This window comes from Papaver somniferum, chromosome 3, assembly GCF_003573695.1.
Source record: "Papaver somniferum cultivar HN1 chromosome 3, ASM357369v1, whole genome shotgun sequence".
NCBI classification, from domain to species: domain Eukaryota; kingdom Viridiplantae; phylum Streptophyta; class Magnoliopsida; order Ranunculales; family Papaveraceae; genus Papaver; species Papaver somniferum.
The window spans coordinates 31,400,329-31,405,089 of NC_039360.1; positions in this window are offsets into that span (position 1 = coordinate 31,400,329).

Genomic DNA, 4,761 nt, shown 5'->3' on the forward strand with positions numbered 1-4,761 from the left:
GAGTCTCCTTGGTTGGCATACTCTCATTGATTACAGGAGAAAGTACCCTGATGCGAATCATATTCATAAATATAAGTGACAGAGTTCTACTCAGATAGTCTCACTATGGAATCAACAATCGGAATCACACAAATGAATAGATTACGAAGATGGATATAGAGATAGAAACTGAACGGTGTTTCCCATATCTATCTGAAGGCCTCCACCAAGATGAACCTATGAATCCTAATGGATTGAGATACTAGTATGGACTAATATCAACACAGCTTGGCATATACAAGGGGAACCAGCGGTCGATAATCTTAATTCTAGATCAACTCAACTGGCATATACAAGGGAACCAGCGGTCGATTTTTATTGAACAATAATAAACTTTTCATTTTTTTTTTCACTTTTTTTTAACTGCGTAATTTGATCTTTTGGATCCAAGCGCATGCTTCTTGTCAGCAGATTACATGATAGTTCCATGGATCCTGCGTTCCACGCTTGTTTAGGCGACAGAGACAGGGAAAACACACACATATCGCTACCCAAGTGTTATTTATTTATTTATTTTTATTTATTTATTCAGTTTGGTCTGATTGGTATCGTCTCTTTATTATTTTAATAAATCAATCACTCTATTTCATCCCGACAGTTGTAACAATTCGATGTTTTGTGCCCCACCAAATCACTTAGAGAAACATATAATTCAAATAAAATAAAAACAGAACGTAGTGTGATGATTCCATTTTAACACATGAACTCTGTCTTTTCATGAATAGACTCTGTTATTGGGTTCCTTAACTCCTACAACCAAGATGTTTCCATCCACTTAGACTGGTTAGTGTCATCCTGAATTGGCACAAATTTCTAGGCTCTAGAGTTTTTATTACTTTTTTTTTAATAATTTTTTTTTAATTTTTTTTATTAAAAACTAACTAAAAGTTTTTCCCTCACCCCCAAACTTAAATTTAACATTTCCTCGATGTTCCAAATTATAGTGCAGTACCAAATATATAAGTAACAAGAGGAATTAGTAAACAGAAAAGTCAGAAAGATAGTACCTGGATGAAGCGTAGCAATCCTTCCATGGGGAATAAGAAAGAAAATAAAAATAAAAATTTCACTAATGTAAAACAAGAGCAGGATCCTCCAAATGGACCTTAATATCACCATGTATGGGTTGCCTCCCATAAAGCGCTAAGTTTATTGTCTTCAGCCAGACTTAGTTAGAATTAGTCACCATATAAAATCATTAAGTAGTATTCAGAACAACTGTGGGTCATCTAAATCAAATAAGTTAACACAAATAAAAGAAAACTACAGCAGATCAAGAAAGTGAACCAACCAAATACACTCTTATCAAGTTTTCTATTTAAGACAAGTATATCAATTGTGGTTCGGGTTCAGGTTCTATAAAAGGGTCTAGATAAAATATTTTTTCATTGGCTGAGTTTCATGATAGACAGGATCTGGGGGATCAGGTTGTATACTCTGGAAAAACTCAAATAAAAACTTAGAAGCACATAATAATAACCTAAATAATTGTGGATCCTCAAAGTCAATCAGATTTGACTCACATAATTGACCATAATGGTGGTCATTCTTAACTAAATGTGTCGACGATTCTAATTCCCTAAAATAATTAGGTTTAGTTCTAAAAACTATATAATGACACATTTCAAATTGAGATACTCCCACGTTTGGTAAATAAAATCTTGGTGGGACAACAAAGTCAACTATGGTATCATGGACCGGATTAACCACATCAACCAGAGGATGGGTTTCTATCAACTGAGTTTCATTCTGGATATAACTAGGTTATGGAAAACGTGCATGAAGATAGTTTTTTAAGATGGTAGAGGCACATACGTCAAGTCCCAAGTTAGGGACCTTTATAAGAGTTAACGGTAAACCACGGGGAGAATGATATTTACCCCCAAACCTAGAGTTGTCAATTTCCTTGGACGAACTAGTCACAATTTCTTTAATTTCTAAATTACCAGATTTAGAAAAATGGTCTTTTAATTCTTCTAGGTTGAAATTTCGTGGTTCTACATTTCTATAATCCTCAGAAGAGACGATTGTTTCTGAATCGCTAGACTCTAAAACACTACTCTCACGATAAACTCTTTCCTCTAAGCCATCCTCGGCTTCGTAATTACAATGATATACTACACCGTCTAAAACTATGGTATCTCTAGTCAAATCCACTTCCTTTTGAATAGGTGAATAATCAACAATATTATTAGGATTTGAACTGGAAACACATTGATCATCTTAAGGCTCAATTGGTGTAACAATTTCCTCGTCATCACAACATTTTTCATAATCTTCATCAGTACTATCCTCATCATTATCACAATATAAAGATGGTTAAACCTTATTTAATTTGCAATTAAGTTCATTTAGAGCAATACTCAAAGATGCAATTCTTTCTTTCGTATCTAAGTCATGCCTGAGTGACTCTTCATAAAATTGTCCCATTAGTATGTCTCTCATATTTGAATATTCAGTCAACTGCTTGAGTGACTTTTCTAAAGAAAGACTAGTATCATTGTATTATTTTGTTGCAATTGTTTCATCAAATCTTCCAAAGACGGAGAATTTACATTTTGGTCATTATAATATTCCTCACTCACCCGTTCATATGACTGGTGGACGTGCGAATAGTAATTGGGATCACCGTGGTAAGAACCCTAACCTTCAGAAGGTCGGTAGTGGTCCCAAGTACTATCCACACTATGGTCATAGTAAGAATATTGTCAATTAAGATACTCCGTCTGATAATCATTATATTGGTCTTAATAATACCAGCTCGACATTCTCTTGGTGCACATGCAAATGCAGGGTCGACTAAAATAGGTAGGCTCAGGTTACCTCAGCAAAATATACCTATAGTCAAAGACTGGTCAAAGGTACAAGGCTAAGGCTTGTGGTGTTTCGGATGATAACGCCCAGAGGGTTCACCGTACTAAACCTTGAGTTTTCCTAAAATTCGGTGTCTGACGATGCAAAAGCTAATAAAATATTTACCAAAAATAAAAATCTACCAAATATCAATATTTACAAAAAAGGAAAAAGAAAAAAAATGGAATATCTTTACTTACCTTTTTGGTTGTCCAGTTTTATTCTCTAATAAATCTCAAATTAAACCTGCACACAAAAGCTAAAAAGATACCCAACGTAAAATCAAAGAAAATAAAATAAAATAAATTCTAAATTACCAAAATATTTACAACAATAAATCTAAAACCTAACCTAAATATAAGTCCGCGTCGGAGGCGCAAAAAACTGATGCAATTTTACAAGTGGTAAGAAAAGATTCGATACTCGGACTATTTTGAAGGATTGGTTTAAGACAAATAAAAGAAAAACTAATAAATTTTGATTTCCGTTACCAAGGAGAGATGAATCTAGGGTTTTGGATTCCACTACTTCTGATGCTTGTAAAATTAACAATTTATTATCTCAAACAATTACTCATAAAATACTCAAACCATATCGAACCCAATCTCAGGTTTTGGAAGATGAAACGTTTAAAATTAATTATGTAACTCTCGTCGTTACACGAAAATATAACCTCCTTTGCTTATAAAAGATCGGCAGAAACTAACCAAAACAATTAAAATGAAGCATTTATAGAAGAGAAATTATTAGTCATGAATAACACAAATAATTGAGTAATTATTGTCTAAGAAATAAAACATTAAATATTACCCATCAAAAATAGTTTCTTCCTCCACCCTAGCGGAGAAATTACTCCATTATTACAAAAGATAAATTAAAAAGAAGAAATAAAAACTCTCATGTTTCGCTCAGACTCCCGACCTCCTTTTTTCTTGCATTCATAGGGTATTTATAGCTTTCAAAGGAAATCACTTTCCTTTTCCACATCATCGTCCAATGAGAATGCGCCACATGTCAGGACAATCAAAAATCCTCCAATTAGTGTATAAGTCCGAAACCGAGAACCAAAAGTATGCATACTTGTGTGTATACAAAATGGTTGAAGGAGACTGGGTAAGTATGCGTACCCGTACGCATACTGGCGGAATTTCACATCCGTGAATATCTGCTGAGTTTGAAAACTAAACCAAACTCATCCGGTTACCTAAAGTACGCGTATCCGTACGCATACTGGCGGAAAGTTCACGTCCGTGAATTTCTGCCGAGTTTGAAAACCAAACCAAACTCAAATCCGGTTACTTAGGTACGCATACTTAAGTGGTTACTTTCTAATATTGGTTGTGTACATGAACTTAAACATTTATTAATAAGGAACGCAATCTTTGCAAACCGTGGTTATAATGTTCATGTATTGATTCGAGTGAATCAAACCGTTTTTGCTTCAATTGTGTTCTTGTATAGTTCTATGAGAATATAGCAATTGAACAACTCTTTAACTAGTTTCATTTGAGTCATTTGAACTAGTTATGGTTAAGATGAATAAGGTTGATATGAGATTAATCATATGGCTAACCTCGGTTAACTATTTGTGAACCAACATGGTGTACACGTTTAGGTACGGCTATATAAACCTAAATGAGGGTACATTTCATTTGTGTGTATCAAGCTAAGTTCGATCTAACGGTTGAAAGATATTATCTTGGTTGAATCAGATTTTTCATCTAACGGTGAATATTGAATACTTTGTTACCAAGGTAACTTGGATTGCAAACCCTGATTTGAAAATAATATGAAGGATAACTCTAGCAACTGGGAAAACTAATCCCCATACCTCATGTGTGTTACTAGTTGCATAACTAGAGTCGATTC